At 41.8% G+C, this 21,546-nt stretch overlaps 1 protein-coding gene and 1 non-coding gene across 2 annotated transcripts in view; one reads left to right on the top strand and one right to left on the bottom strand.

Annotated features, from left to right (window-relative positions):
* The window catches only part of CHN2 (chimerin 2), a 465,335-nt gene that overhangs the window by 95,499 nt on the left and 348,290 nt on the right, over window positions 1–21,546 (top strand). The gene's annotated exons all lie outside the window — the stretch shown is intronic.
* Window positions 7,459–7,565, bottom strand: LOC143999822 (U6 spliceosomal RNA). The gene has a single exon (XR_013278148.1). It is a non-coding gene; the product is annotated as a U6 spliceosomal RNA (small nuclear RNA).

Consider the following 21,546-nt stretch of genomic DNA (forward strand, 5'->3'; position numbering starts at 1 on the left):
ACTGAGGGGGTGCCTGTACTGAGGGGGGTGTCTGTACTGCTGGGGGTGTCTGTACTCGGGGGTGTCTGTACACGGGGGTCTGCACTGGGAAGGGGGTATCTGCACCAAGGGGGGGGTGTCTGTACTGAGGTGGGTCTCTACTGGGGGGGTGTCTGTACTGAGGGGAGTTTGTACTAAGGGGGTGTCTGTACTGAGGGGAGTTTGTCCTGGGGGGGTGTCTATACTGGGGGAGTCTGTACTGGGGGGTCTACACAGGGGGTCTGCATGGGGGGTCTGTACTGCTGGGGGTGTCTATACTGGGGGTGTCTGTACTGGGGTGTCTACACTGGGGGAGTCTGCACTGAGGGGGGTCTGCACTGAGGGGGGTGTCTGTACTGAGGGGGGAGGTTTATACTGAGGGAGGGGGGTCTATATTGATGGAGGGTGGTCTGTACTTAGTGGGGGGTCTGTATACTGCAGGACGGGGGGTTTGTACTGAGGGGGGACTATAGTTGGTTGTGGGTGACACCAATTTCTTTCGCACCGGGTGACACCAACCCTAGTGATGCCACTGAACGAAAGCATGGCAGTGGTATTACTGAGAGTTACAGGCCTACAATATAAAACACCAAATTTCTTTGCAAAACAATGTACCGCTTTGAGATTCAAAAATCGGACATAATCATACACTCAGGGAGGCTACACAAGAAATGTCTTCAGCAGACCAACAGCTCCAGAATGGGTCCAAAGCTTTGTTCAGTAATTGCATCATAGTTACAGAAGTCTGGCAGCGCTCCTTCACCAGGCATTTGACCTAAAACCTAATTCAGGTACCTAACATCGATTATTAAATATTAGCTGCACTTACCTTTTCTTATAGCGAAATCCAACTCATTATAGTCACCTTTTCTTTTCTTTTTTTCCTACCCCTCCCTTTTACAAAAATGGGATGAAGTTTCACTTTTACAGTACCTCACAAAAGTGAGTACACCCTTCACACTTTTGTAAATATTTTATTTTATCTTTTCATGTGACAACACTGAAGAAATTACGCTTTGCTACAATGTAAAGTAGTACAGCTTGTATAACAGTGTAAATTTGCTGTCCTCTCATAATAACGCAAAACACAGCCATTAATGCCTAAACCGCAAAAGTGAGTACACCCCTAAGTGAAAATGTCCAAATTGGGACCAATTAGCCATTTTCCCTCCCTGGTGTCATTTGACTCGTTAGTATTACAAAGTCTCAAGTGTGTTAAATTTGGTGTTATTGCTCTCACTCTCTCATTCTGGTCACTGGAATTTCAACATGGTCCCTCATGGCAAATAACTCTCTGAGGATCTGAAAAAAAGAATAGCTCTTCATAAATATGGCCTAGTCTATAAGAAGATTGCCAAGACCCTGAAACTGAGCTACAGCACGGTGGCCAAGACCATACAGTGGTTTAACAGGACAGGTTCCACTCAGAACAGGCCTCGCCATGGTCGACCAAAGAAGTGCACGTGCTCAGCATCATATTCAGAGGTTGTCTTTGGGAAATAGACATACGAGTTCTGCCAGCATTGCTGCAGAAGTTGAAGGGGCGGGGCGTCAGCCTGTCAGTGCTCAGACCGTACACCGCACACTGCATCAAATTGATCTGCTTGGCTGTTGTCCCAGAAGGAAGCCTCTTCTCAAGCCTCTTCTAAAAATGATGCACAAGAAAGCCCGCAAACAGTTTGCTGAAGACAAACAGACTAAGGACATGGATTACTGGAACCATGTCTTGTGGTCTGATGAGACCAAGATAAACTTCTTTTGTTCAGATGGTGTCAAGTGCGTGCGGCAACCAGGTGAGGATTATAAAGACAAGTGTGTCTTGCCTACAATTAAGCATGGTGGTGGAAGTGTCATGGTCTGGGGCTGCATGAGTGCTGCCGTCACTAGGGAGCTACAGTTCATTGAGGGAATGTACATGTACTGTGAGATACTGAAGGAGGGCTTGATCCCATCCCATCCCATCAGACATGATATGATAATGACCCCAAACACACCTCCAAGACGACCACTTGCTAAAGAAGCTGAGGGCAAAGGTGATGGACTGGCCAAGCATGTCTCGAGAGCTAACCCAACTGAGCATCTGTGGAGCATCCTCAAACAGAAGGTGGAGGAGTTCAAGGTCTCTAACATCCACCAGCTGCATGATGTCATCATGGAGGAGTGGAAGAGGACTTCAGTGGCAACTTGGGAAGCTCTGCTGAACTTCATGCCCAAGAGGGTTAAGGCAGTGCTGGAAAATAATGGTGGCCACACAAAATATTGACACTCTGGGCCCAATTTGGACATTTTCACTTAGGGGTGTACTCACTTTTGTTGCCAGTGGTTTAGACATTAATGGCCGTGTTGAGTTATTTTGAGGGGACATCAAATCGACACTGTTATACAAGCTGTACTACTTTACATTGTAGCAAAGTGTAATTTCTTCAGTGTTGTCACATGAAAATATATAATAAAATATTTACAAAAATGTGAGGGGTGTACTCACTTTTGTGAGATACTGTATGTGCATTGCATAGTACCATTTTGCGTTGTGTCCTTTCTGGCCGAGGCTACCCCGCTGCCCCCTATGATTGCAACGGCATACCCATCCCAGGAGGCAATGTGCTACCAAGGGTGCATGTGCACTGCAAGATTTTAAACGTGCCAGACGCTTAGACCTTTGTGGCTTGGCTTTCATCTATGATTGGAAGTGTGTGCAGTGGTCCCTGGTGTTTCTGTTCCTTGTTTTTTAATTATGGGCATTTACATATATTGGTTTGTGAGTATAACATTTACTCTTTAGTTGTTAATAAATCTGATAGCAAGGTAATGCAGTAGACTGGTGTGCCCTCCTTGTGTTTGTTTACTTCCTGCACTCCCCTACTGTAAGATGTATCTCCGCTCATTCCAACTCAAAGTTGCACGGGGACACAAATGATCGTCTGAGCTTGAAGTTCTTGGGGGTGAGTTGTTAGTCTCTGGTGTCAATAGTTGGAAGTGGGTAGGGGGATGTCAGTAGTTGTGGGGGTGTCAGTCTCGGGCGATAGTAGTTGAGGGTGGGTGTTTAATGTGTCGGTCTTTAATTTCACTAGTTGGGGGAGGGAGGGAGTGTCAGCCTTGGATGTCAGTAGTTAGAGGTGGGAGGGGGATGTCAGTCTAGGGTCTCAGTAGTTGGGGGTGAACTCTGCATCACTTACTCCTGACCCCTGAACGCTGTGTCACTTACTACTGACCCCGAGCTCTGGTCACTTAGTATAGACCTCTGAACTCTGCATTACTTTTTTTTCTTCATGGAGGCCATGGAAATTCACACCAGGGCCAGCTAAGCAGATCATACCAAGTTATATAGGTTAATTTTATCACATGAATCCGAATTGCACTACTTAACAACCTTATCTGGATCAGCCATTTTCAAGTGATTTTATTCTTTCAAGCTATGGACTGCCTTTGAGGGCTTGCCCTCTGTTGCACTGGATCCGACCAATTGGACTGAGCACTTTGTGCTTCTGATTTTTATGTGATCTCCTGAAGAAGCCAGTGGTTGGAGAAACATGTAAAGATCAGCACCAGCACTTTTTGTAATCTGGCCTAATACATTTATGGAAAATTGTTGAGCCCATTACTGTTCTTGATACACATTTAAACTCTACACGGGCTAGATCCTTACAGGTCAATGATTCTCTAATTCAATTGGGGAATACAGGTTATATGTATAACTAGTGTTTGTGGTTTTTATACCAGCTTTATGGAATTTGTATTGTGAATAAATGTTTGTATTTATTGTAATTTCCTTGAATACTCAATTCCTTTACAAGGGGTAATGACTGGCAACATTTAAAGTCTTTTTTTTCTTCTGTTGTGTTCTTTCATGTCTGCATCACTTACTTTTGACCCCTCAACTCTGCATGACAGAATTCTGACCTCTGGACTCTGCCTCACTTACTCCTGACCCCTAAACTCTATCTCACTTACTCCTGACCCCTAAACTCTATCTCACTTACTACTGACCTCTGAACTCTGCATTACCTACTACTGAACCCCTGCACTCTGTGTCCCTTTAAGCCACAGTCAGTATTGAGTGCAATGAAAACCACACCCAATTTTTGCCATGGCATGGCAGGAAGGTCCAAGTCATGGCCTTGCAGAGAGGCCCACTGCTTTCAAAAAAAGCCCTTGGTGGAAACCTAAGACCCATAGTTATAAGGTGGGACACTTGAGTTTAGTTGGCTTTAATAGGCCCATAAGTTAATTGAAACTTGTATTACATAGATGCAGACTGTTTTGGATTTGCTGGGACAGGCCCTCATCTAGGTGCTCTGTCCTGATCATGATGTGTCCCGGGCTGCATCCTGAGATCACAGAATCACCCAGTAACTTAAAAAAGGGTATTAATTGGGGATAAGGATAGAAGAGGATATTCTTGGCCGACACATACCCATAACATAGTCTTTTTACTTCATGATTTCTTATATTTACGCTTTTTCAGTATATGCGAAATTTGCTTGCCATCAAATAACAATACACAAGGTGTGCAGATCTGAAACCCCCCAGGAAATAATTAACAGATCATACAGCTGACTTGGACATAACACAATGAAAGTTTACCAGAGGGCCTGAAATGATAAAACGGTAGCAGATATCCTCTATGCCTTTTAGCAGTTGAGTTTTCTGTTAAACTACAGGCAAGCTGCTAAAATATTAAACCAGCATTTATTTTATTTATATCTCTTGTTGACATTTCTGAGTGCTGCAAACAGCCCCACCTTGTACGGACCTTGCGTGCAAAATGTACACGTTGTATCTTTCCAATTCACATAGCCTGCACAGAGACATGGCAGCTCCTGCTATTAAATGAAATGAAATAGCAGAAACCGACTGATCTGTTTAAAATGTGCAACGCTTATCAAAGGTCAATCAAATAAATCAGCTGTTATGGTTGAACACAGTCAGCAGTAGAAATTGAATTCATTTTTGACCTTGTGAAAAATAAATCAGTATTTTTCCTACTGCAGCAGTAATATAAACATTGATACAAAGGCAGAAGATGATATAAACTGAGATATTATTAAAGGTACACTCCATCCACAACACAGTGAGGTTGATTTACTAAAACTGGAGAGTGTAAAATCTGGTGGAGCTGTGCATGGTAGTCAATTAGCTTATAACTTCAGTTTGTTAACCTCCCTGGCGGTACGATTATGTACGATTTTTGATGCTCAAAGCGGTACATTGTTTTGCATGGAAATTTGCAGTTTTATACTGTAGACCTGTAATTCTTAAGAATAACACACTTAAATCTGTCCAAACAACAGTCTAGTAGACAGCCGGGTATGATGAAGTTTAAAACACAAAATCATAAATTAAAATATAATAAATAGCTATAAATAATTATAACAAATAATAATATAATAAGAAGAAGAAATGATTCAATAATGTAATCAAATCAAAAACACTGAAATTTGCTCAGTTTCAGAATTGTCACTGTCATTACTTTCAGTGTTTGATGACGAATCACAAATCACTATCACTCAATTCTGCAAGTGATTCTAATTTATTATCGCTGTTTTCTAGCTGGTCTAAAACCGCTTTTGATGTAAAGGGACACATTTTGGTTGGACAATCTCCAGTTTCCAGGTAGAAAGAACAGTATATATAATATATAACTGCTTGCAGGGCAATATACAAACCACTAGGGGCAAAAAGGAGGTGAAATAATGTGATACAGTAATGTAATCTGTATGATTACAGTGTACTTGTATGCGTAATATGTTCTTAACTTTTTGAATTTGGCGCCATTAAACAAGTACCGTGTATGTAGTACCCCAAGGGGTTGATCACAAAATGAAATGTCAAGGAGCCAGGAATGGGATCGATTAAAGAAGTGGTCCACCTAAAAAAAATATTAAAAGCCAGCAGCTACAAATACTGCAGCTGCTGACTTTTAATAAATGGACACTGACCTGTCCCAGGGTCCAGAGATGTCGGCAGCCGAAGCCGATAAGTCGCTCGGCTCTCGGCAGCTGCCGCCGCCATCCTTGGTGAGGGAATCAGGACGTGAAGCATTGCGGCTTCACTTCCCGGTTCCCTACTGCACATGCGCAAGTCACAATGTGCATCCTAACTGGTCCCCGCTATCTCCTGGGACCCGTGTGTGTCCCAGAAGACAGTGCAGGGGGGCGGAAAGAGGTGTATACTCCTGTGGGAGTCTATGCCCAAAAGTGGGTGCAAATACCTGTCTTAAACAGGTATCTGCACCCCTTCCCCCCTGAAAGGTGCCAAATGTGACACCGGAGGGGGGAGGGTTCCGAAAAGCAGAGGATAAATTTTTGTGTGAACCTCCGCTTTAAGCTTGGGCATGTTACACAGGTCATAGAAACAAAGAAAAGAAAACCCAGGCGAAAGGCTCCATGGGGATACAACTTAGAAACATAGAAAGGTGACGGCAGAAAAAGTCTGAGTAGTCCATCGAGTCTGCCCATTTTATTTTTTTATTATTTTTTTTCCTAAAGCGGAGTTCCACCCAAAAGTGGAACTTCCAATTTGAGGCCTCCTCCCCAGCCCCTGTTTGTGAAACTGAGCTTTTGGGGAGGGGGGGGGGGGCAGGTACCAGATTTTGACAGATACCTGCTCCCACTTCTGTTCCTGTCTCCTTAGGCAATCAGAAGCCAAAGTTCTCCCTCCCGAAGTCTTATGGGACACATGTCAGGTCCTAGAAGACTTTGGGACCAGTCAAAGAGCGTAGCACCACTTGTGTATCTGCTTTGGGTCATCCGGCTGTAAAGCCGCAAGCTGTCACAGCCAGGTGCCCATAGTAGAGATGCCAGCGCCGCCGAGGGAGGACACGGGGAGAACACAGCACGGGCGAGTGCACTGCTGGACTATGGGACAGGTGAGTGACTGTTTATTAAAGGTCAGCTACACTTTTTGTAGCTGCTGACTTTTAATAAACAAAAATAGTACTGGAACTCCACTTTAAACATACATTACAAAAGACCAGAACACTAATTCCCCCGTACACACAATCCGATTATCGGGAAAATGCATGCTAATCTCACGTCGAATCTGATGAGTTTACTAAAGTAATGAAAATTCTCATATGACACAGTAAAAATTCAGAAGTGATGTCATGTGTTGTAAATGCATTTGTATTGCATTTTGGAACGAAAATCGTACAATCTGGCATCGTACGAAAAAAAATTCTGTGTGTGTCCGATAGAATAATATCAGATGAACTGTCCTGATCGGCTCTTGAAAGCTCTGTACTAACGATCTGATTATCGTACGATCGATTTGAATGCAGCATTTTTCGTATGATTTTTGGATCGTGTGCATGGGGCTTAAAGCGATAAAACAGTAAAACAATAAGACAATAGAATATTAAAACACTGAAACAGTTTGTCAGTACCAAGGTGGTCTGACCAGGCACACTAGGCAAACAGCAAGGGGATAGTTAGCATTTCAGAAAATATGGAACACTTCACAAATTTGCGTGCCATCCTTGCGCAAGGGCCATGCTAATCTTCTCTGTATCATTCCAATTTTAGTATAGGTCCTACCGAAGCGAGGACGTTACATGTATTTTATAAATGCAAGCAGTGTGAGTACCTGAAATTGAATTAATGACAGCCTTGTGCAGTCAACTGTACAGTCTGCACAGCAGAGCTCAGAGAGAAGGAGTGAGAAGCACCACAAGGAGCTGTGTGCTGCAGGCACCTAAAGAAGCATGCTGATAAATGGAGAACACGGAATGACAGAGAGGAGTTCCCCTTTCCCTGTTGGAGGAGTGGAGGAGACCTGTAAAAGAAAGAGAGTTTGCAGCAAAGAGATATATCAGGGCCCCTCACCTGCTTGAAAGGGCTGCGGTTTGGGGCGAAGATGTGTAGATCATTCTAAATAAAGTGCAGCGCTAATACAATGACAGCAGATCAAATGGTTAAGGGAAAACCTCCACCATATGATCTCACCACTAATCACAATAATAAGTATGAATAAATGAGTATACATACATCATGAAAGCCTGTATATCAAATAAGCAAGTGGGCATAAATAATATTGGAAACACATATACAAAGAAGGAGATTGTCCATGTAAACAAAATCCAAACTCTTCACAGAAAGTTCTCCTTTGTGCTCCATGATAGATGATAGACAGGTGAAGAAAATTTGTTATGCTGGACCAAATTGGCAGGCAGAAAAGATCATGCTCCACAACCAAGGTGAATAATTCTAACTGCTTACCAGACACGAATGACCACTGAGTTAGAAGTGGTCAAGCAAGGCACGAGGAAATAGGTCTCCCTCAAACCATATGTGGCTCACTCTGCTCACACTACTCCAGCAACACTCAAAAATAGAAACAAGGGAGGCGCTTTCATAGTGCAGTACAATAAACAATTTAATGGGCAAAGATAAAATTGGACTTACAAGAATCCAATGTAAAAACAATAAAAAAGTCAATCAAGACATGTAGAAAGTTTGCGACGTTCCTACAGGCTATCCTACAGGCATAAACGTGTACAACGACCAATTGTAGATGGATGACGTCACTACTGCAGGCCAAATCCTACACGTTTTGTCACAAATAACTTTGTCTGTGGATAGGCTAGAATCTGCCTCTCTTGTTACTGAGCATTAAACCTTGTGGGGCTGATTTACTAAAGGCAAATAGACTGTGCACTTTGTAAGTCCACTCATGTTCCCCAGAGTTTAGTGAATATGGGGAAGCTTCACTTGCAAGAAAAAAACAAAACAGAATTTTTGCTTGTACATGATTGGATGATGGAAATCAGCCAAGCTTCACTTCATTTACTAATCTCTGGGCAAAATGAGTGCAACTGCACTTGCAAAGTGCAATGACTATCTACCTTTAGTAATAAACCCCTATGTTACTTACTACTGTACCAACTCTTCACACCTTTCTTACTTTTCAAGGAGCTTTGCTAGGTTATTCCCCTAAAAAAAGCATGCTGCACCCTGGTGATCTTTGATCTCTTCCGCGTTGTTCAGATAGAGCTACACCTCCCCAGGGTTGCCTACTCCTAGCTTACACAATGCTTATCTACCTCTGACGTGACTAAGCATACATAGCAAGAAAACCCTGCCAATTTCTTCCCCGTGAATTGTTAGTTGATACACACAATTTCTTATTATGAAATGTTTATACAATGGTGGATGCATTGAATGGAAACACACACACTCCAGCTATGTGATAGAACTCAGCAGAGTAACTTACATATTGAGAGTGAATTTCTCGTCATGGTCTCTGAGCACAAGGTATTATCTTCCATTCAGTGCCGAATACATTCCTGACATGCACAGATAACCGCGTCAGATACAACTTGCATCCCTTGGTACTGGAAAATAGCATTACCAGAAGCAACGTACTGAAAAATGTACAACCTTGTGCAGTTATTGGAGGTCACAGCTCAGTGACCCTAGAATGTGGATCACTTTACTCAGTTTATTATAGATTTTAAAGTTTTTCTTTTATTATTTTTGTTGGACTTTGTAACTTATTTAACGGGTGGCTTTCATGACTAAATATAAGACTTGAATGGAGCCAATCATCAGCATCCTAGCTAAAGCTGGTGTTTGCATATTGGAGAACATAGTTTGACAGCTCCCTGGGTACCCTGAAAGGAAAGATGTGCCTGCTCTTAAAGTGTTACTAAACCCAAGAGCCTGTATTCACTATATCTGATCTCCCACAGTACACAGAACATGGAAATGCAATTATTTTAGTAAATATAAACTGCTAAATACCTTTTATTATCAGTGGTATATAGCAGTCTTGTGACTTCTATCAGTTCCTGGTAAAGTTTGTAGTAGGAATTTTCATACTACACTGAGCTGTCCTATCAGGATCCAGGACCCCTGACCCTCTGGCTAGACAGTGCTGATTGGCCTTGTGCTGATCACATGCACTCTTCTAAAAAAAAAAAAAACTCTCTAGCAATACACACCAAACTGAGCATGATCAGCCAGACTCCAAATGCTCTGTCTTATCCGGACATGCTCTGGAGTCAGTGGAAGAGGAGGAGGCTCTGTGCATACAGGATCAAGCAGCCTTTTTACACAGTGCAGAGGATTGACCCCTTAGGTTCCACAGTGAGTATAACAAGCATGCTTTTCTGCATATACAGACTGATTTTACTGTTGTGGGTTTAATAACACTTTAAATTATGATGCAACTTAAATCTGAATTACAGACAGATATATTAGACACAAATGAATGCAGCTCTGTAATAAATCAGTCTGTACAGCAGAGCTCAGAGGTGGGTGGTGGGAGAAGCAGCACCAGGAGCCAGTCAGGTGTGACAGAGAGATGAGCTTGTCAGTGCGTTGCTTCTTCTTTCACCATCCCATCACATGGTGGGAAAGAGACTTGAAACACAGGTTTCCACTAAAACTATGTGGATGTAGGAATCACCCCTGCCAGAACATTGTATTCTTATAGCAGGGACTCCGCTGTCAGACCACACTAATCAACACTGCTGTTGATTGGCTGCAAGCATCTTATTACACCAGGTTTTCCAGCGGTTGATGATTGCACACGGTGGGGTTGATTTACTAAAACTGGAGAGTGCAAAATCTGGTGCAGCTCTGCATGGTAGCCAATCAGCTTGTCTTTTTTTTTTTTTATAAAACATGTTATGCTTACCTGCTCTGTGTAGTGGATTTGCAAAAATCATCCTCTTCTCATGTCTCTCTTCAGCCCTCCTGGTCCCTTCCTTCCGTTCAGTGCTCCCACAGTAAGCAGCTTGCTATGGGGGCACTCGAGCCGATCTGCACCTCCCTGTATCCATTCAGACACAGAGCCATGGCCCGCCCTCCCCTCTCTCTCCTGATTGGTTCTTTGACTTTGATTGACAGCAGTGGAAGCTGATGGTGCTTCACTGCTGTCTTGGCCAATCAGGAGGGAAAGTCCCAGACAGCTGAGTCACAAAAAAAAAACAAAAAAAACGCATGTGGGAATGCAGAGATGTGATAGGGGCTTGACAGCTGAGTGTTTCTGTCCACTCCCTTCTATGTACTTGTATAAAGATGAGCATATACTATGCAATCTGATTGTATATTTTGTATTTAGTGAGAAGGGTGATCACTGATTGATTGCATTTCATTTAAAAATGTGCAGCTGGGAATGGGAGGGTGGATGATGCAGGGTGTGTGCTAATGAGATCAGCTGGTCAACTCCTTCCTGTGTCATGACCTAAAGTCAGAAGCAATAGATACATTTTGAATCATGGATGTAGGGCAGCAAGGTACGTGCCTGTAGAGTTAATGGAAAGCTTTGATATTTTTGCAAAAAAAGTACATGAATGCTATATTGGTGCATAGGGGAGCTGGAATTTAGAAAAAAAAAAAGTGAACTTAGCCTTTAAGCTTTGACATTAAAAAAAAAATGGACGCTGATTGGTTTCTATGCAGAGCTGCACCAGACTGTGCGCTCTCCTGTTTTAGTAAATCAACACCACTGTGTGCAAGCAGAATTTACGAAAGTCTAAAGATCCTTGCCGGTGGCCACCCCTGGCAGCTGCTGTTCCTCTGTCTGAATGTAACGTAACTGTCCTGGTGACAACAGTTTCATCAGACGGGAAGTAGGTGAAAATCTGAAATTACTGTAGGGGATGGGTAACCAATGAGCTGGCTGCTGAAGTTGATTGCATACTGCTACAAATGAGTGAAGCAGCAGTGGTTCTGTATGTGCTGTGTTTTATGTCTATGACACTGTGCAGTATTCTGTATCCGCTTAAGGACAGCCCCACGTACATATACTGTGGCAGGGCGGCCCTTAATCACAAAAACACGTACCTTGGGTTTGGGGCGCCTCCACATGCTGCCGGCGACCCGCTCCCTCTGTGACTGGATACAGCGGGAGCAAATCAGTGGGTCCAGTGGACCTGATGTCAGCCAGGACCCGCCGATTGTCCCAGAGCCAAACAGAATGGTGATCTGCTTATGTAAACAAGGCAGATCACCGTTCTGTGACAGGAGAAGACAAAGATCTGTGTTTCTGCTAAGCAGGAACACAGATCTCTGTCTTCTTACAGTACAAGCACCCCCCCACACAGATAGAAAGCACTCACTAGTGACACATTTAACCCTTTGATTGCCCCTGATGTTAACTCCTTCCCTGATAGTCTCATTAGTACAGTGACAGTGCGTATTTTTAGCACTGATCATTGTATTAGTGTCACTGGTCCGCCAAAAAATGTCACTTAGTGTCAGGTCTGTCTGTCGCAATGTTGCAGATGATGATCAGTCACAATCAGATCGATACATCGATGAACGCTGCCATTACTAGTAAAAAAAATGTGCAAAGGGGTAACTTTGCATAAGATCCATTTTAAAATATAAACACTGGGGGTTATTTACGAAAGGCAAATACACTGCACTACAAGTGCAAACTACAAGTGCAAAGTGAACTTCAAATTGCACTGAAAGTGCACTTGGAAGTGCAGCCGCTGTAAATCTGAGGGGTAGATCTGAAATGAGGGGAAGCTCTGCTGATTTTATTATCCAATCATGTGCAAGCTAAAATGCTGTTTTTTTATTTTCCTTGCATGTCCCCCTCGGAACTACAGCAACCGCACTTTCAGTGCAATTTTAAGTGCACTTTGCAATTATAGTACAAAGTGGATTTGCCTTTAGTAAATAACCCCCACTGCGTTCCAAATTCTGTAGCAATGTTTCCCAATGCCATGGCAAAAGAAAAACAGCCGTCTGTGCAAATTGACCTTTATTCATAATATATTTAAACTGATGGGGCTATGATTTACAAACAGCCCAGGGGTCACAGTATAATTAATCTACTGATGGATTGCAGTCTGTATTTATGGCTATATATAAGTCATAATGTACACTTTGCATAAGTCAGTGTATAGTTGGCCTGGATAGTAAGAAGGATCTACAAAGACACATCTCCTCCTGTGTGCAGTAAACCTAAATGGCCTGTAGAGGTAAACTCATCAGTCCTTGGTCCTGAGAACCATAATGGTACCCGCTATTATGGCGGTTCCTCCTCCAGAGTCAGCAGAAAACACAGGTCCATGGTCAACTTTACTGCTTCTAAAGCCACTTTCTGTACATATTCAGATTTTTCATTTTGTGACTTTGCCCTTTCTCAATCTCTTATATAAATTATTTATTACTATAAAACATGTTATTACTACATCACAAATATTTATGAACACAAACCACGGGATGGATATTTTAGTATTCATAAATTTTGATTTTATTTGTAAGAATGTAAACAGCACATACATAGGTTTAGTAAATATAAAGTTAGCTACATTTTTATTACCATTCTGTATTTGCTAAGTTTACGACTGAAAATAATTTTTCCAATTCGATATATTTTTTATTGCACTGTATATTATGGATTTTTATGGTGTTTGTTAAAATTTTCTACAATGCAAAAGTCAATTCAAGGGTATTACTGCACAGGTTTGCTTCATAGGTGGACCTTTGACCAGGCTTTGAACAGCACATTCTCAACAAGAAGTAAATGAGCTTTAAAAAAAAAAAAAAAAGCTTTCACTGACCTCTGTAGTTGTTGGCATTGTAGAGCAATTCATCATCAAAGTTCACAAGAGAAACACTGCATGATGCTGCACCACCATGCAGTTTGGTGCCCATGAAAATGCACCATGTTTACTGATGTGTGAGGGTGTCATTAAGAATTATGGCATGTCTTCAAATTTCTCTGCAGTTCGGGAAAGCTCACGATTTTGCATGCATTCCCCACCCGCAGATATGTGAATGAGGGCAGAGGATGACTTACTCCACCATGCCTGCAGGTTTTAATCAGAGCTTGTTTGAAAGCTCTTTGCTACCTACTTTTTTTTTTTAAAGTGATGAAGTGGAAGAACGCCTATAAGGTTTTTATTCTTGTTTGTGTTCCTGTTATGGAAACTTTAGAAATGTAACCAGAACAGTGTTTCACTTTGGATTTTTGACTTTACTTCTTGTCCCATAGACACAACAGGAAGTGAAAATAAAAGTCTCCAGTAAGAAATGTTCATTTATCTTTATGTTCTAATGGCAACTTGGGATTTTCCACGCTTTCTGTGGCATTTAGGACAGATAATGTGAATCTCCTTGGTGGGGACACAGGCAGCCTTACAGAGGTTCAAACCTCTTGCCACTCTATCCAAAACAAAAAAGAAAGGGTTTTTGATTTAAGGCTCAGTTCACACCTATGCTTTTTTTGGTGCTTTTTGCAGAAACGCATTACAGTTCATTTAACATGGTTTCCTATAGGACACGTTCAATAGACTTCAATGGAGAAGCTGCGTAAAAGAAAGTAGTGCGATTTTGCAGTGATGTTACCATAATTTGCATTTTTTTGATTTGCCTAACAACAAATTAAACAACAAAAAAATATGAAAAATGCAAAATGCGGATCACGAAACAATCACATTTGCAAAAACGCACAGCACAAAGCACCACAGAAACGACCAAAAGCAACCTGCATAGGTGTGAACCAAGCCTAAACGCTAAGTTCACCTTTTCCCCAAAAAAATGAAAACTCACAACACCTTTCCCATCCCCCAATCCCTGCTGCGTTTACACGCTGTGCTAACTACCTCCAGCCATTCATGCGAGCCGGTGTAATAGACCGAACAATTGAAAGATTCACTGCACAACCTGGGAGGCTGTGTAGCGCCATAACGCTTGCAATGATGTGCGGTCATTGGTTAACGTGACCACATGACTGTGTTGACAAATAGTAATTTCTTCTGAGTCTTTTTCTTCTGCAGCTGCTGGAGGGAGTGCAAAGTGCTGTAAGCACCACATCACTGTTTGCTTTTTTTAGGCAAACTTTATTGAAATGCTACAAAGTAAAATTTTATTAAGTTCTATTGGTCGCAGAGTGGTGTGATGCAGTAGACTACTGCATACTTTTTATCACTACTCTGGTGTAAACTGGCATGATAGGGAACAGCTGAGATTTGTAGTTCAGCAATTGTATTCCTACCTCACTCAGCGCCAGCTTGCTTTGCTAGTGGGAAGGATTAAGAATTTACTCCAAGGCCCTGAAATCTTATACTAAAAAAGATGCTGAAATAGACTGGTCGAGCTACTGAGGGCATAGTAGTTTGCTGGAAAATTAAAGTAGAACTAAATACAAAAACTTTTTTTACGCGTTTCGTCATTCACGACATCGTCTGAGGATCAGATGATGTTGTGAATGATGAAATGCGTCAGTGTGGAGCCATACGACGAGTGTAGTCACGTTAGCAGACCCAGAAGTGCAGCATTATTCTCTGTCGGCCACACAAGCTGAGAGCGGTAGGAGACCCTGTACCTGTTGTAAAGCTTATGCTATATTGTGAACAACGCTGTGACATTTGTGATTTTTTAATTAAGAGTGACCAGCACAGAGGAGGATAGGGAAAAGAAGATGCCTGTAAAGCCATCTTATTGATTGTGCATTTACACGCAAGAGTATATCTCCTTTCCGGGAAGGGTTTTACCAAGGGGGTTTTCTTCCACACACCCCCTTCGTCTATCTGTGCACGCGTGAAGGTGGTTTCTGTTGGTGGCAGCATTTTCCATTTTTATGGACTAAAAAGGATAATTTTATCTGAACAGTATTAGATTGTGATTCCCATTTTTTGATGTATGTTTTTATATATACCTATTTATACGGTGTATGGCCTATACAGAATTGACATCTGTTCATATCTTGGGGATTATTTTTTATAAGTGCTGCTTGAGCCTACTTTGGGTTTGTTGTTTTAATGTATTCAAATAGGTTTAATGGTAATTTTTTTTTAAATTTAAGAAATATTAAATAACTAAATAAAATAATAAATGTGGCCTTAAAGCAGTATTAAACCCAAAACAAACAAAAAAACAATATATTGCAGTTTACCAATCTTATGGTGGCTGCTTTAGTTTCTTTTTTTTTTAGTTTTTTTTTCTCCTTTTGTTTTCACCAGGTTATCTGGATAACACAGTTCCTCTCTTAGACCCCTTTTACACTGCAGGCCGTTACCACTAAAGGGCCACTCGTTTTTGTGACGCTTTAGCGCTGTTTTAGCTGTGCTTTTGCAGTGCTTTTCGCCCACTAGCGAGCGTTTTTTACCTTAAAAACAAGGTAAAAAGTCCCATTTTGCAGTGCTGCCCATTAATGAGCAGGGAGTTTTGGGAGCACTATTTACAGTGCTCCCAACCCGCCCCTAAGATGCTGCATGCAGGACTTTTTGTGACATCCCACAAGCGCACCGCCCCAGTGTGAAAAGACACACTTCAATGAATGGGAGGCGCTTTTCAGGGGTTATTTTTAGCACTAAAGCGCCTGAAAGCTGCCTCAGTGTGAAAGGGGTCTTAGGGTAGCTTCTCTATTTATGGAAGGGCAACAGAGACACTCTGGGGCATCATCAATGTTTGGAGAAAGTAGTGTTAGATGATTAGTAGATCTAGAATGAGTTTATATAAGTGACTAACAAATTAAAGCTGAAACAGTTTTTTTCCTTTTGGGATAAAGGTGTTAGCTAAATACATAAAAATGGACCAAGCACCACTGTGAGTGTTAAATGATTTGTCCCAACTCTCTACATGTCACTTTTGCTGGACAGCTTGTTTTTTTTAAGTCCTTGGCGCCGGCCAAACGCAAATATGCTGCCTCTCGGCGCCTGGTTCTTGGCACCGAGAGGCAGCATATTTGCATGAATTGCTGTCACTAGAGCTGTGCCGAGTGCGTTCCCGGTACAGTTACCTACACCTAACCGAAAGCAGCCATCGGAAGTTTTCAGATCACGTGACGGCCGTGACAGCCAATCATGACGGTAATATGATCTTAAGCCCCGCTGCATTATAAACATCTTAAAGGGTCTGGAGGCACCAGCGCGAAGAGGTTAATGGAGGCTGAAAAATAACAGACTCACTGACCAGATCATCAGGTAAAAAAAAAAAAAAGCCTAAAAAGGGAATTTAATGCAACCATCACATCTAACTACTGGTAAGCTGCAATATATTAAAATGGTTCTAAAGGCAGAAAGTTTTTTTGCATTCTATGCATTAAGGTAAAAAACCTTCTGGGTGCAGCTCCCCCCCAGCCCCCCTTAAATTTGCCTGAGCCCAATCTTCATCCAGCGTTGTGCATTAGTGCAGCGACTCTCCCGGGTCTCTCTCTTCTTATTGGCTCACACAGCAGTGGGGGCCATTGGCTCCTGCTGCTGTCAATCATAGCCAGTGAGCCAAAGAGGAGAGAGCAGAGGCGGGGCCAAGCCATGCTCTGTATGTAAATAGACAATGTCTATTCACAGGAGCTCAGGAGCAAGTCTGCTTGAGTCCCCCCATAGCCAGAGGCTTGCTATTGGTGGCACTTGGCATGGTGAGGAGCCTGAACCACCCTCGGGGACCCAAACGAAGAGGATCAGGGCTGCTCTGTGCAAAACCATTTTTTTTTTTTAATTACAATCTTTAGAATTACTTAATTTTTTTTTTACTTTTCGTTTTAATACTGCTTTAAGGCACATACCCAACCAATCAGTACCAGTAAATGAAATCACAATGTCCATCCAGACTAGTCTGGATAATTAATCCCCACTAAACAGCAAAGTGACATAATATGAAGTATAAAGAAATAGTGGGAGGAGTGGAAGCACAGGTAGTGGTGCGTGCTAAATGAGTTCTCCAAAAATACCCAGTCCAAGCGTTTTTGCTAAGGGGGAAAGAAGAGAAGAAGGGAAGAATGGGGGGGGGGCACAAAGGCAGAGCCCTGTGCAAAATCCCATGGGGGTCCCTGCTAAATACTTGGTACCCAATCATTCTGCACAAGTCCAATTCACTTGCAGTGTCTGTATGTATGTACAGTATGTGCAAGCAGTAATAAGATCCTAAAGTCAGATTCCATTCAGTCCATCAGTATGTATGATGAGCAGCAGGCCTATGTATAATTCAACAGACATCCATTATGGATAGTTTAATAATCATAAATTACTAACTAACCCCGAAGGCAACAGGTACAAAGAAAATGACAAGGTGAATAGGTTATCAGGCAAGCATTTTAATTAGACACATTTACAGCTCATTCTTGCCTGAATGTTGTACCTGCATAGTCTTCTGAAAGATATTCCCCAAAGTTTACATTTATTTACTTCCCAAATTGGCAATTAAGTACAGTTGTCTAATTTGGACAAGGGGTATTTTCTGTAAGCCAGATGAATATTTATAGTTTTCAGAGGAGTACGAGTATCCTATAATAACCTGGACTGTACTTTTCCACTAATTCTTTAAAGTGTTACTAAACCCACAGCAGTAAAATCAGTGTGTATATCCAGTACAGCATGCTTGTTATACTCACTGTAGAACCTAAGGGGTTAATCCTTTGCATTGCGTATAAAGGCTGTTTGAACCTGTCTCTATGATCCTCCCCTTCTTACACTGTCTCCAAAAATAACCTGATATTTACAGAGCCAGTGGACGGGCTGCACATTCTCAGTTTGATGTGCATTGCTAGAGAGTTTTTTTGTTTTCTTGGGAGGGTGCATGTGATCAGCACAGGGCCAATCAGCACTGTCCAGACAGATGGTCAGTGAAGAATGAAAACTTCTCCTACAAGCTTTACTAGATGTTCTACTCACTCCCATGTGCCCGCATTGAGCCAATCACCAGCACTGTCACAATAGAGGGAGGGGAGTGAATCATACAATCCCATACCCTGAAGTACTGGATATTGCCATACCTCCCAACATTTTGTGATGGGAATGAGGGACACCTACTAGCAAACATATGTAGCCAGGGGACACGCCCCCTGCCACACCCCCTTAAAGGAGAATTAACCAAAAAAAGTCTAAATCTACAAGGGCTTTTTTTTACCACCATTCCTTTATACTGGCTTTTAAAATGTACAGATGCAGCAATTTAGAAATTGGATGAAAGGTTTAGCACTGAGAAACACTTTTTGAACGATAAAAAGTGCATTTTATATACAACTATATAGATCTGACCAAAATGAGAGACACATGTGGGGGAAAGAGGGACAGAGGGACATGTTCCAAATCGGGGACAGTTCCTCGAAATCAGGGACAGTTGGAAGCTATGTGTTGCTCCTTACTAATGTTAAATGTATTGTCAGTGGAGTTAAGGGTATTAATAGCATTTAATATGCATTGACAAATGACAACTCCACTTTCAGATAGCCTTAGATATTAGATGACAGTCTGTCAATTAAGACTTTTTGCCCAGATCTTGTGAAAATCCAGTGTCTGTGAGACAGCTGCAGTTAAAAGTCACAACAAACATTTGATAACCTCAGCATTGTAATAACAATTACAATCCCCTTTCATGTTATGAGTGCTGCCTGTCTGCTGGCCATCTCTTTCCACAACTTTCTGTACATTCTGCATGCTTTTCAGCTCTGCTTTTTACTTTCAATATCTGAGGACTACATATCCCATGGTACATTGCTGTAGGGTTGCCACTTTTTCTTCAAGTTAAACCCAGACACTTTAGCAGCGCACCCCAAAAACATTTATTTAATATACACTATAGGATTGTAACAGACCTGGGCACATGATTCAAAACCCAAACTGTCCGGGTGAATTCTGGACAGGTGGCAACCCTACATTGCTGCCTGCAAGTAGTGATTCCTGTACTGATTCCACCTCCTGAAACTCCTCCGCTCAGCACCTCTGTAGTTCGGATTTACACAGGCAGACTCTGTGAAATGTGCGACACAGCAGTGCTTAATCACAGTGCATAGTGACTGCTGTATGTGTGTCAGAGAATTCAAGGAAGTCAGTGTGTGGAGATCTTTACAGTGTACAAAATGAAAAATTTATAATGTAAATATAAATATATGTACGTGATTTTGCACTTACAGGTAGGGGGTGCGCACACCGCCAGCTCACTGCTTTTGCTGTAATTTGTCAAAGCAGAAGCCGATCAGTGTGTATTGGCCAATGGAGGTCCGCCACTTGCCGATCATCAGGAAAACACACAGAACGGAGCTCTGCCTATGTAAACAAGACAGAGTTCTGTCCTCACAGAGGGGAAGTGATGGATCACCCTAACTGTGTAACCTCTTTCCAGCTAGTGTCATTAGTACAGCGACAGTGCATATTTGTAGCACTGATCACTGTGTTAGTGTCACTGGTTTCAACAAAGTGGCAAAAGTCAGTTAGTGTCAGAATGACTACCTAGGGCTGGGGAAAAAATCGATTTGAATCTTGAATCGAGTTGAGAGGTCAAATTGATTCAAATTTTCAGCAAATCAATTTTTTCTTTTCACCAGGACCGGCGCTGACACCGTGTCAGTCCTCAGTAGCTGCAGGCAGGAGTTTTTAGGTGAGGGCGTGGCTCTGGCCTAGTCCGCGGCATCCAGCCTCGTGGACTAGGCCGAAGCCGCGCCCTCACCTAAAAACTCCTGCCTGCAGCTCCTCAGGATTCGCGCGGTGTCCATCAAAAAAAAAATCCGAGTCGGATCGTGAATCGAGTTTTTTTTGGAGAAAATTACCCAGCTCTATGACTACCGCAATATAAGTTGCGGTATAAGTTATAATAAGTTATAAGTTATAATATAAGTTGCTGTTTGCTGATATTACTAGTGTAAAAATATAATTCCAGTATATATCCCATAGTTTGTAGATCCTATAAAATATTGGCCTAAATGTATGAATAAATTAGATTTAAAAAAAAAAAAAAAAGATTTATTGGATATGTTGTATAGCAAAAAGTAAAAAATACAGTTTTTTTTTTTTTTTAAATTGTCAGGTTGTTTTGGTTTATAGCGCAAAAGAAATGCAGTGGTGATCCTATACCTCCAAAAGAAAGCTTGATTTGTGGGAAACAAATTACATACATTTTATTTGGGTACAGTGTCACATGAGTACGCAATTGTCAGTTAAAATAACACAGTGCCCTATCGCAAAAAGTGGCCTGGTTATAAAGAGGGGGGGGGGGGGGATAAACCTACCGGAGGTCAAGTGGTTAAGTGTAGGAATATGATGTGACAATCTGTAATTCATGCACAAATCCTAGAGCAAACTCTCCATGTGTGACAGTCATGGCGGTGAGTGAATGAGAAGTAATTGGCCACTTCATTAGATCATTTCAGCTTGGTCTTTCTTACAGATGTACTGTGCATATTTCTCTAACAAATGATATTCTGATATGTGTAATATTGTGTTTAGATAATGACAGGTCTGCCTAGTGCAATTCTTCAATGTTATTTGAAAGCTGGGATGACAGTTCTAAATGCATCGTATTTGCAGCTCTGTGCGGCTTTTCCCTTCTCCAGCATTCATGTCCTGTCTCCATTCATCTTTATGATGTGGTCCGGTGTGAAAACTCGCTTATCGTTTGTCTGACAAACTTATGAATAATTATGTAATGGAACAAAGAGACTGACTATTTTGTAAGGATATCATTCATATGTGGGTGATAGAAAATACATACATCAATTAATAAAGCTTATTATTATACTTGGATGTGAAGGTGAGAACAACATAGATTTGTTGGTTGAGGCTGTTCCACTATACAGAGCCTTGAAAAGGTATTCATATCAAATCAGTGCAATAATTCTCAAAAAAACAAA

This window comes from Lithobates pipiens, unplaced genomic scaffold (assembly GCF_037356315.1).
Source record: "Lithobates pipiens isolate NorthernLeopardFrog02 unplaced genomic scaffold, aLitPip1_a1.2 Scaffold_19, whole genome shotgun sequence".
In the NCBI taxonomy this organism is placed as follows: Eukaryota; Metazoa; Chordata; class Amphibia; order Anura; family Ranidae; genus Lithobates; species Lithobates pipiens.